The 13,235-nt window shown below is 36.3% G+C and overlaps 1 long non-coding RNA gene across 3 annotated transcripts in view; it reads right to left on the bottom strand.

Annotated features, from left to right (window-relative positions):
- The window catches only part of LOC129143475 (uncharacterized), a 432,563-nt gene extending 419,802 nt beyond the window's left edge, over positions 1 to 12,761 (bottom strand). For all 3 annotated transcript variants that reach the window (XR_010155488.1, XR_008546931.1, XR_008546930.1), the window contains exons 1-2: positions 12,571 to 12,761; positions 9,872 to 9,959 (exon numbers count right to left, since the gene is read on the bottom strand). This is a non-coding gene — a long non-coding RNA (uncharacterized LOC129143475). The remainder of the gene's footprint in view (positions 1 to 9,871; positions 9,960 to 12,570) is intronic.
- Between the last annotated feature and the right edge of the window lie 474 nt (positions 12,762 to 13,235).

The raw sequence follows: 13,235 nt of genomic DNA, 5'->3' as shown, positions 1-13,235 counted from the left end.
TTGATTACATAGAATTTAGAGTTTACTGGAGGAGACAATTCTTAAACAAGATCACGAGCCAGTTAACCAATTGCAATGGGTAGTGTTAAAGGAAAGCTGAAAGTATTGTAAGTCAGTATGGCATAAAAATACAGTTTAGACTGAGGGCAGGAAGAAGAAGAAGAACTCTTAGAGTAAAATTTAAGCTGAATAGAAAAGAATAATGAATAAATAATAACAATTCAAGGTTAGAGTTCAGGTGAAATGCAATCCACGAAAATAAAATGGCACAATTATTTTAACAGTTTTCAAAACATTGAATACTCCAAAAGTGACCAACTAAATATATTTAGTATCATTGTGAATTCATGGAGTTAAACATACGTGCTTCAATCCATTAAAGTTTTTACCTTTTCAGCTCATAAATCAAGAAGAAATGATAGAATTGGAATATTATCCGGCAACTCTTAATTAATTAATGGATAGTGGCATTGATTAGCAATGTCTGCTAATAGCACAAATGGAGATAACCAGACATCACAGGTCTCCTATGAAGTATTCTTGCCAAAAAGTCAACCTAAATATAGATTCAAATGGCAAGTTACACAAAATACAGGAGACAGAATAAAATATTAAAGGACAGGATAGGGATGCAATCAGCCAAATCTACAGTATGGAAACCTCTACAGGAAAAACGATCTGGTTTCTTAAACAAATAGATTTCAAAGAAAAACAAAGAGAGATGCAAAGGAAACTGATAGTTAAAAGAATCACAACCCATGGAACTTATTTAGATCAAGATTCAAACAATCTTAAAACACAAAATAAATTTTATGATGACATTTAAAAGACGATTGGATATTTGATAATATTAAAATTATTGTTAATTGTTAAAAAATAATAAAATTGCATGTCCAAAGGTCCTTAAATGGGAAAGAGACTGGGAACAATTTAATCAAGGGCATGGCATAATTTAGACAAGGTGATTTTTTTCTTGATTTATTATCCTATGATGATCTCTCTCCACTTTATTTCAGAAGTCATACCAACCTGTATTCAGGAATCCCATACACGCTAAATAACAGATCAGGTATTTTAAGTTAAAAAAAAAAAAGAATTCACTTGCAAAGTCTGGAATGTTGTAGTTAGACTAGATGAGAAAAATAAGAAGCTATTCTGATGAACTTCTAATACAAAGTTTTACTTGTGATGAATTTTCAATTTGTATGGAATATACCTTTAAAATATTTCTATTAGTATAGCCAATATGGATAAGAATAGGGGTTTCTCAAAAAATTAAAAATAGAACTACTATATGATCTAGCACTCCCACTACGGGGTATATATACAAAGGAAATGAGATCAGTATGTTAAAGAGATAGCTGCACTCCTATGTTTATTTCCACATCATTCCCAATACCATGGTATAGGATCAACCTAAGTGTCCATCAGTGGATAAATGCATAGAGATGATGTGGTATATATTCATTGTGGAATACTATTTAGCCGTAAGAAATAAGACAATTCTGTCATTTGTGATAACCTGTATGACCCTGGAGAACATTGTGTTAAATGAGATAAGCAAGGCATAGAAAGACAAGTACCACATTATCTCACTCATACTTGGAATCTAAAAAGGGTGGTCTCATAGAAGTAGAGAGTAGGATGGTGGTTACCAGAAGGTGGAGTAGAGGGGAGGGAGGGTTGGGAACATGTTGGTCAAAGAATACATAATTACAGTCAAATAGAAGGAATAAGGTCAAGAGCTGTATTGTGCAGCAGGGTGCCTGTAGGGAATGACGACATATTGTACTCTTGAAAAACACAAAAATGGTGGATGTTGTGCCCTCACCACAGAAACAATAACTATGCGAGGTCATGCATTTGTTAATTAGCTATATGTAACCACTCTGCAATGCATATAGACTTCAAAACATCATTTTGTACAAAATAAATACATACAATTTCATCTATCAACTTAAAAAAAAAGTTTCTAATTCTGTCTATTGAAAATACCCAGAATCAGAGTCAAATCAGTAGCAAAACTCATAACACTGGGAGTATGGCCTCTGCCATTTCTGATAAAAGGAACTGGGGAGCTTTAGAGAAATAGCTGGGGTAGAGAAATTACAAGATAGGCCTGGAGAATATGCTTAAATCAGAAACCAAGGAAATTATTGAAACTACTAAGGTATGTTAAAGAACTCAGCATCTAATGTAAAGAGATTTCCTATGGCCCAAGACGAGAATTTGAGCACAAATAAGAATAATTGCAATTACTGAAATACATCAGGTATTTTACAATTCTTAAGTTCAAAATAATAAAAACGAGAGAATTTTTTTTCTGATTTTGGAGAGGAATGATAGTGAACCAACTTATCATTTCAAAACTGGTAAAGAAAACATGAGTTGGGACAAATTAGGGGACTCAATCAAACATTTAACCCATCCTACTTATATGAACTATATGCTAGGGTAGCCAGATACTTAATTAGAGGATGTTTTCTTCATAGATTGGAGTAATTTAGGCAGCTAGAGCTTTAATGTAAACAGTATACTACCATATATGGTAATAATAATTGCACCCAAGAATTAATGAGTGCTTTACTAGGTACAGGGCACTGTACTAAACATGATGTGTATGTCGTGTGCTTCAGACTCTATCACAAACTGTAGGTTAAAACCATTATAAAAGTGAGAAAACTGTCATTTAGAGAATGTGTCCCATACATCCGTGAAATACTTGAATTGTGAATTAAATCATTCAACCCAGGTTATCTTACTCAGTGGCCTGCCTTTTTAACTATCTTGAATACCTATGATTGAAACAAGTCCAGAAAGTTAGGAAAGAAGGAGAAGGAGTGCCTATCCCTCTCTTTGGGGATAAAGAGAGGTTTTCAGGAAGAAGTGATGCCTAAGCTAAGATATAATGGATAGTAGTATTTATTCACAAAGGAGTGAGGGAGAACATAGAAAGAGCATTCTACACAGGAGCATCTAGAATCAAGGCCTGCTAGCTTGAGAAAAGATGACATATCAGTCAGTTACTGTTATGCAGCAAACCACCGCAGACATCAGTGGTACTTAGCAGCAAACCTTTATTCTTTTTGCATATGTGGGGTTCATCTAATCGATGTTATGCAATGCTGGTATTGGCTGGGACTGGTCATGTGTCTGTGGGTCTCTGCTCCGTGTATCTCTCATCATTCACCTGGTACAAGGCCTTTCTCTTAGCAATGGCTGAAGAATAGGCAGGAATACAGAAGCAAGTCAGTGCTTGAGAACTAGAGAGAAAAGCAGTGCACCATCACTTCTGCATCGGTCTGTTGGCCAAAGTTATCAGCGGATTGAATGCAGTGGTAGAGAATTACACTGAAACCAGAGAAGGCACTGCAGTTTCATTGAGAGGGTGTAGATAAGCGAAAGGGTGAATAGTCAGGGCAATCACGAATGCAAATATAATGCACACAGCTAGGAACTGAAAGTGGGCATAATAGCTGCCACTAGAGATGCTGGGGAGCTTACAAGCAAAACAACTGTAGAATTTAGCCTAAAGTCTATGTTAGTGATGTTTGTAGGGAAATGCAAGATGATAATATTAATGCCACTACACTGGAGCAGTTTCCTCTTTGCAATATCCAGAGTCCTTCTTTTCCCTCTCATCTTGTAATGGTCGTCCTGAAAGTTTATTTCTCAAATTTGTAAATTCTCTAGAAACCAAGGTGTCCCTGAGGCCACTGCACCACCGATGCACTTGACTGTGTACTGCTAATCAGCGTCTCTGTTCTCCTACTTTTACTAAATGACTCTCCGTGTGTACCAAAGTGATGGGAAGAGGAAACAGTATTTTCTGTTTCAATGGTGTGCACACTATCCTCTAATTCAGAAACTTTCAGCCTCTTGTCACAGAGCCAGTTCTCCTGACCACACACCTTGGCTTGAAAATGACAACATATGGCCTGTTTCTAATCACTTCAGTTAGGGAAGGTGCTCTTTGACTTTATCTAAATTACAGTGCCCAAAGTGTAATGAATTTGCTCTCCCTTTCCAGTTGTCACAAGGAAAACCAGCTTACAGAGTGTGGGAGAGGTTTAAAGCTTAGAATGAGAAAGATTCAGTCAAGTATCATTTTCAGAGAGAAAATACATTTTTCCCTAGTCACAGTCAGGCTTTCAATTCTGGAAATTCTAAAAGTATTTCCATGTAAGACACTTAATTACATTATTATTATTATTATTATTTATTATTTGCCCTAATGATTTCAAAATATCCAAAGATGAATGGAATTCCTTTTTCAGAAATCACAATAAACACCTAAAATTTTTCCATCTTTGTAATTCAAGCTGATTCTGTGATATTCTATCGTTATTTGTGATTTGAGGGTGGAGAAAATGTCTCTGAAGCAAAAATTGTTTTTTAACCAAAAATTATTTCATGTTATTGTTTGTGAGAGCAAGAGAGTACAGACATATAGGATTGGATTTAAGAACTGGTTTCTTATGGGCTACGGAGCCATGGACAGACAGGTTAGAATCTTAATATACATATTAATAAGTGAAGAAAGCCAATCTGAAAAGACTACATACTGTGTAATTCCAACTTTGTGATATCCTGGAAAAGGCAAAACTATGGAGCCAGTAAGAGGACCAGTGGTGACCAGAGATTGGTTAAGCACAAAGGAATTTTTGGGCAGTGAAAATACTCTATATGATACCATAATGGTGGATACATGTCATTATACATGTGTCAAAACCCATAAAATGTGCAACACCAAGAGTGAATCCTAGTATCATCTATGGACTTTTGGTGATACTGATGTATTTATACATGTTTATCAATTGTAACAAATGTACCCACTCTAGTGGGGGATGTTGATAGTTGGGGAGACTGTGCAGTGGTGGGGGAAGGAGATATATGGAAAACCTTGGTACTTTATTCTCAGTTATGCCGTGAACCTAAAACTATTCTTAAAAGAAATTAAGTCTTGAAAATGGTTACTTTGAAGTTACATAAAAATTCGTGAAAATATATGCAAATACAAATAATAAGAAAAGAAAAAAATAGTATCAGACATTTTCAAGTAAATAACTCAAACAATACTAAAATATAATGTAAAGTGAAACCTGAATAAAACTTAAATCCTCATCTTTTTGTGAAATTTATTTGGACCAATTTTCTTGACTAATAACCAATACTTTACACAGAATATATCAGTTTATTTAAATGTGCTTCTTTTCACTTTTTTTTTTCATCTCAAGACACTTTAATCTACCCATTCCCCTTTAAAGTTTGATATGCCTTCTGGCCAGGCATGGTGGCTCACGCTTGTAATCCCAGCATTTTGGGAGGTGGTGGCAGGTGGATCACTTGAGGTCAGGAGCTTAAGACCAGCCTGGCCAACATGGCGAAACCCTGTCTTTACTGAAAACCAAAGAAAACAAAACAAAAATTAGCCGGGTGTGGTGGCACATGCTTGCAGTCCCAACTACTCAAGAGGTTGAGGCTGGAGAATCGCTTGAACCCAGGAGGCAGAGGTTGCAGTGAGCTGAGATTGCACCACTGCACTCCAGCCTGGGCAACAGAAAAAAGACTCCGTTTCAAAAAATGAAATGAAATGAAATAAAATAAAATAAAATAAAATAAGCTTGATATGCCTTTGAAAATCTGTTTTGATCTTCAGATACTTCCTCTATCCCTTTAATTTCCTTATAATTTACCTGTTGAAGAATGTCAGTAGTTTAGCCAATCTATTTTCTCGGTTGGGATCTTGCTGACTGCCCAATCATGGTGCAGAGCAACATGTTCCCCTGTCCTCTGCATTTCTTGCAAATTGGCAGATGAATCAAGGGACTTGGTCAGAATCAGGTTTAATTTCTTTGGCAAGATTGATTATAGGTGGTCATTTTGGAAAACAGCTTGGCAGTTCCTCAATGAAGTTAAATACAGAGTTTTCATATGACTCCATTAATTCACTTCTAGGCATATACTCAAGAAAATTGAAAATGTATGTCCAAATGTACATCCACATATATGTACATTTTATAGAAAATATACATAGCAGCATTATTCATAATATTCAAAAAAAGTGAAAAAACTCAAATATCTATCAACTGATGAATGGTTAAACAAACAAAAGTGGCATATCCTTACAGTAGAATATGTTCAGCCACAAAAAGTGAAGTCCTGATCCATGCCACAACATGGATAATTTACGCTAAGTGAAAGAAGCCAGTCACCAAGGTCACAAAATTGTGTGGCTCCAATTAAATGAAATATCCAGAATAGGCAAATCTCTAGAAACAGAATACAGATTCGTGGTTGCTGGGGTTAGGGGGTGGAGACTGAGAGGAGCTGCTAATGGAAAACAGGTTTCTCCTTGGGGGGTGAAAATATTCTGGAATGAGATGATGGTTCACAACTTTATGAATACACTAAATACTAAATGCATCCAAAAGGTGAATTTTGGGTATGTGAATCATAGCTCAACTTAAAAAAAAGATGGTGTCACAGCAAGTGCATAATGCCTTAAAGTCTTTTTAATGATTTTAGTGCGTTTTGATACTTGAAATCTGGAACCATTAATTCATCGGGGATTGCAAAGTGGTGATATTTTTAAAATAAATTTTTAAAATAAATTTTTATTTTTATTTTTTAAATAAAATTTTTTTAAAAATAAATATTTTAAATTTATTTAAAATATTTAAAATTATTTTAAAAATAAATATTTATATTTATTTTTATTTTTAAAATAAATTATCAATTTTTAAAATAAATAATTGAGATTCTATCATCCTTCAAAAAAAACCAGTTAGTATATGTGTGAACCACACACACACACACACACACACACACAATTATTAATCCACAAATGGAAACCTGCTTAATAGATTGTAATCTGTTGCAAGTATTATCCTTTTTAAAGTTCATATGATCTCATCTTTGGCCAGTGGGAACCTCTACAAATAGGCTCCTAAGTTCATTTGACATAGCCATAGTAGTTTTGATTTTATATAGCTTCCTCATTCATTTTGTACATTTTCTGTGTTAAAACTGGAATCAGCCATTTCCCCAATAATTCTTGATTTCTTGTGGCAAGAAATGGTATTAAAAAAAAAAACAACACAGTCTCTTGAGAACGGGACATGATGACGATGGCGGTTTTGTCGAATAGAAAAGGGGGAAATGTGGGGAAAAGAAAGAGATACCAGATTGTTACTGTGTCTGTGTAGAAAGAAGTAGACATAGGAGACTCCATTTTGTACTGTACTAAGAAAAATTCTTCTGCCTTGGGATGCTGTTAATCTATAACCTTACCCCCAACCCCGTGCTCCCTGAAACATGTGCTGTGTCCACTCAGGGTTAAATGGATTAAGGGCGGTGCAAGATGTGCTTTGTTAAACAGATGCTTGAAGGCAGCATGCTCCTTAAGAGTCATCACCACTCCCTAATCTCAAGTACCCAGGGACACAAACGCTGCGGAAGGCAGCAGGGCCCTCTGCCTAGGAAAACCAGAGACCCTTGTTCACGTGTTTATCTGCTGACCTTCCCTCCACTATTGTCCTACGACCCTGCCAAATCCCCCTCTCCGAGAAACACCCAAGAATGATCAATAAATACTAAAAAAATAAACAAACAAAAAAACACAGTCTGAACTCTTAAGATGCTCAGTGTCACTGGGTTGGTTGAGGTTTCAGAACTCTTTCAGGATATATATATGCGTATATATAGAGAGAGAGAGAAAGAGAGAGTACATATCTTTATCTTTGTATATAATACATATCTGTGGTGTGTGTATGTATATATAGGTCTATGTGCGTATACATACACATACATTTTCCTAATATCTTCCTATATAATACATACCTGTGGTGTGTGTGTGTATATATGTGTGTATGTGTGATATGTGTATATATCAGCGCTCTGTGTCTAGCTAAAGGATTGTAAATGCACCAGTCAGCACTCTGTAAAATGGACCAATCAGCACTCTGTAAAATGGACCAATCAGCAGGATGTGGGCAGGGCCAAATAAGGGAATAAAAGCTGGCCACCCAAACCAGCAGCAGCAACCCACTCGAGTCCCCTTCCACACTGTAGAAGCTTTGTTCTTTTGCTCTTCACAATGAATCTTGCTGCTGCTCACTCTTTGGGTCTGCACCATCTTTAAGAGCTGTAACACTTGCCATGAAGGTCTATGGCTTCATTCTTGAAGTCAGCGAGACCACGAACCCACCAGAAGTATATATATCCTATATAACACAGGTGTGTGTTATATAGGAAGATAAAGATATGTACTCTTATAAGATACTTTAACTATATATAATTGATATATATGACCTATACTCAAATATTAAATTTAAAATACATCTTGAGTTCACTTAATATTTCTATTTATTTTTTCAATTTTATTCTTTTGTTGAGATAGGGTCTCCTTCTGTCACATAAGCTGGAGTGCAGTGGCTTGGTCATAGCTCCCTGCAGCCTTGAACTCCTGGGCTCAAGCAGTCTTACCCACTTAGCCTCCTAAGAAGCTAGGACGACCGGTGCATGCCACTGTGCCTGGCTAATTTTTAAAATTTTTTTGTAGAGACAGAGTCTTGCTCTGCTGCCCAGGCCAGCCTTGAACTCCTGACCTCAAGCTGTTCTCCCCCATCAACCTCCCGAAGTGTTGGGATTACAGGTGTGAGCCACCATGCCCAGCTCTAATATTGCTATTTAAAACACGAGGCTACAGGATTGAACTCTGCCTCTTGTATCTCACATCTGTGTCTCCATTTTTATACATCTGCAATGTGAAATATGGTTTACTTGGACACAGACAATGGTAGAAGTAAAATATCTAATACTCATTTACTTTTTTCTATATTATACTCAGAACCATTTCAGAATAATATACTAATAGTGCTGCCATCAATCAAATTCCTAAGAAAAAACAAAACATTTTGGATCTGCATCCTCCAATCTCTTCCTCATCCATTTGTGGTTATATCATATATATTATATCATATGTGTGTGTGTATGTGTATATATATATATTATATATATATATACATATACATATATATGGTCTGAACATGCAGCCCCTTCACTGATGACTTTAAACAAACAGGAAAATGTAGAAAAATTGTGATTTATATTATGTATTCATACATCATATATTTCCTTAATGTCTTTTTACTCATTATTAAACATCATGCTCCACTTATAATCTGCTGGTGGACAAGTGTATCTGGTATTGAGAGGTGAAGCCAGCTGGGCTTCTGGGTTGGGTGGGGTCTTGGAGAAGTTTTCTGTCTAGCTAGAGGATTGTAAATGCACCAATCAGCGCTCTGTGTCTAGCTAAAGGATTGTAAATGCACCAATCAGCACTCTGTAAAAATGCACCAATCAGCACACTGTGTCTAGCTAAAGGACTGCAAACGCACCAGTCAGTGTTCTGTGTCTAGCTAAAGGATTGTAAATGCATCAATCAGCACTCTGTAAAAACGCAGCAATCAGCGCTCTGTGTCTAGCTAAAGGATTGTAAATGTACCAATCATTACTCTGTAAAACGGACGAATCAGCACTCTGTAAAATGGACCAATCAGCAGGATGTGGGAGGGGCCAAATAAGGGAATAAAAGCTGGCCACCCAAGCCAGCAGCGGCAACCCGCTCAAGTCCCCTTCCACACTGTGGAAGCTTTGTTCTTTTGCTCTTCACAATGAATCTTGCTGCTGCTCACTCTTTGGGTCCACATCACCTTTAAGAGCTGTAACACTCGCCATGAAGGTCTGTGGCTTCATTCTTGAAGTCAGCAAGACCATGAACCCACCAGCAGGAAGAAACTACAGACATATCTGAACATCTGAAGGAACAAACTCCAGACACACCATCTTTAAGAGCTGTAACACTCACCACGAGGGTCCGCAGCTTCATTCTTAAAGTCAGTGAGACCAAGAACCCACCGGAAGGAATAAATTCTGGACACAGTATGTTTTATCATCTGTAGGAAAGATGTTTTACATCTTAATATCTTTGTTTCTTATGATAACTTTGTATGGCATTTGACCTCAAAATAATATTCCGTGAAATATTTTTATGTGAATGAGTTGTCCTGAACTTTGGAAGGGGTCATATCTCAGAGTATCATTTAAAAAAATTTTTTTGGTAATTGACGCACAATAACTTGTACATATTTTGGGATGAGTGATGTTGTGGTATATATAATGTATAGTGATCAAACCAGGATAATTAGCATATCCATCATCTCAAATGTTTATCATTTCTTTGTGTGGGGAACAGTCTATGTTCTCCTCCTAGCTGTTTGAAACTATGTATTATTGTTAACTATAGTCCTCCTACAGTGCTATAGAACCCTGGAACTTATTTCTCCTGTCTAGCTGTACTTTTGTAATTCTTTAGCAAACCTCTCCCTAGTCCCCTTCCCTTTCCCCTTTCCGGTCTCTAGTATTCTCTGTTCTACTTATTTGTTCTATGAAATCAATGTTTTTTAGCTTCCACATATGAGTGAGAACATCCAGGGTTTAACTCTCTGTTCCTAACTTATTTCATTTAACATAATGTCCCTCAGTTATATTCGTGTTGCCGTGAATGACGGAATTGCATTTTTTAGGGTTGAATAGTATTCCATTGTGTATATTAATATACACCACATTTTCTTTATCCATTCATCTGTTGTCAGATACTTAAGTTGATTCTATATCTTGGCTATTGTGACTACTGCTGCAATAAAGATGGAGGTATTGTGACTACTGCTGTAATAAATATGGAGGTGTATCTTTTTGATATACTGATTTCCTTTCCTTTAGACAAAAGCCCAGTAGAGGGATTGCTGGATCACTTCTAACTTCACAGAGGTTGCTCTTCTGTGATATGTGCACAGTGTTCAAAAACATGAGCGTTCACTGGCTGTGTTCTTCTCTGGACTTTGATCTAGACCTTCTTTATCCTTTTTTTTTTTGTCCTTGTTCTGCTCAATATTGATTCCACGCCAGCTGTTTCTTTTCAATTTGAGGCCCTGTCCTGGCAGGGAGTGCTGAAAGGTAAGTTTTGAAAGTCCATGGCCTGCTGTGAACTCGTGGGCTCTTTTGTTTACCCTTTCCTGGAGATGCCAAAACTCTCAGTGTCGGCTGTTGTTGACTCAGGCACATGTTGGCCTGCCTGAGTCCCAGCTGGCTTTTTTGGATTTCTCTGTTTTCAGAATTCTCAGGTTCCATCAGACACCCCATTACTTTCCTCCACATTTTACTACCATGAAGTTTTTATGAATATTGAAAGTTGCCTTTATCCACAATATTTTGGAAGTTTTGAAAACCCTTTCACTTGTTTTATTTATAAATGATATTATGAGGTTTTTGGTTTTGTTATTAATCAGTCAAGTATGTTTTAATAAAAGGATTTAGAGAGTTTTTAGCAAACAACGCCACCGTGGTTTCCATCTTCCCAGAATACTGCTTATTGGTTTCTGGAAGATCCAACTTATTTAGAAAGAACTGTAACAGTGTATGTGCAAAAATAATCACTTAGAAATAACTGGAAAAACTAAATTTCTTCAAATGCCCATATTACAAATTTATCTGACCATAACTTTGTGAAAATAGTTGGAATTTTAAACAATCTCTAGAATGACAATCATTCTTTGAATTCCCATTGACTTTGTAAGTATAATATGATCACCTCTAGATAATCTAATCAGCGATATCATGTGATTTACTCGGTATAGTGACATGTCTGGAAACTACCCACTGTAAGATTGATCACGTTTTCTGTACTGGGAAAAGTTACTGTACCGTTACAGAAAAGTTTCAGAACAATCTCTTAATCTTCCCAAAATCATAAGGCTTAGCTCTGAATAAAACCTTTTTTATTTCCATGTTCCTTCAGAGATTTTTGTTTGTGTGCTCTTGTTTAAGTCTTAGTATCGAATAGCTTTATTAGATGAAATTTGACTGAGTTCCCCATTCTACAGAGTTATTCGTACACTTTCAGCAAACATGATAGAAAGAAAAGTGGTTGTGTAAAAGAAAGAGTGGACTCACTTCCTCAAATCTGAATTTACCCTTCTGTAAAATACAAAGGACCAAAAAATGAAATAATTAGCATGAGACTTCTGACTAGAAATTAAAAAAGAATGTGATTTGTTAAATATTAAATACTTAATGTAAATTCCAGTAACGTCTGCAAGTAATACGATTTCTGCTAATATTGGAATTTTTCATATTTCATGTTTATGCTAAACTCTTTTTAAAAGACTTATTTTTGTAAATATGTTGTCATTTTTTTTTCTGTGGTACCGACTGATTAAAAATGGGGCATTTTTAATTCACCTGCTACTAAAAATGTGTCTTATGTTTCTGTGGAAACTTCCATGAGGAATTCAGGAAACATTAGAACTATCAAACTTACCACAGCATGGAAACATGAGGGCATTTTACATTTTGTGAATGCCATCATAGGAAGTCAACAGCCACGGCTGTAATTGCGATTTAAATAGGATTCTTTTTCTATATTTTACCATGAAATCTCAATCTGCCCACTATTTTCTATTTTCTACTGGAGTATAAAGACAGGTGAAATGAATTTCTTTGACTTACCTTGAGTTCTATTCCATTCCTCTTCTATTCTGCTCCTATTCGCCTTGTCTAATCGGTGATCCACACACATTCTGCCTCTTTGTATATCTCAGCAAAGACCTTTCTTCCAGTTGCTGTACAAATATTGCCAAGTCGTTTCCATGTAAAGACAGATTCCACAAGAAGAATTTCTGGGCAAGTTATCACACAGTTCCAGGACTGAGGAATGGAAGAAAAAGCCATTACAGGCTGAGGATTTGAGCAGCGATGGTACAAGCCCTCCAGGCCCATGCAGACTCTTAATGAGACGAGTTATACAGTGGTTCCTCTGCTGCAGTAGCTTCATTGGAGTGAATTGTTAAAAGGGAACACTTTTTTGGTTTGGTTTTGCATGGCAGCTAATAATGGCAAAAAACGTCCCTTCTTTTTGAGTTCAGGTTCATAAACTTATGAAAAAAATAGACAAAAAAATTAATGGATGAGTTTGCCTATATACCTTGCACCCAGTAAAATTAAGTTCCCCAAGTGGAAATATTAGAGATGTGTTAGATGTAAAACTAGAGAGAATGATGGAGCTAGGACAAGGCACTGGCGGGTTAGCCCCATCATTCTCTTTGGGGTTTAGTGAAGGGAGGTTGGACTATCTTCCATAAACAGACTCTTTGAGCAAATGTAATCTTGCTTTA

This window comes from Pan troglodytes, chromosome 2 (assembly GCF_028858775.2).
Source record: "Pan troglodytes isolate AG18354 chromosome 2, NHGRI_mPanTro3-v2.0_pri, whole genome shotgun sequence".
Lineage (NCBI taxonomy): Eukaryota > Metazoa > Chordata > Mammalia > Primates > Hominidae > Pan > Pan troglodytes.
Note: the sequence above shows the minus strand (reverse complement) of the source record. Positions and strands in the feature narration are given on the sequence as shown.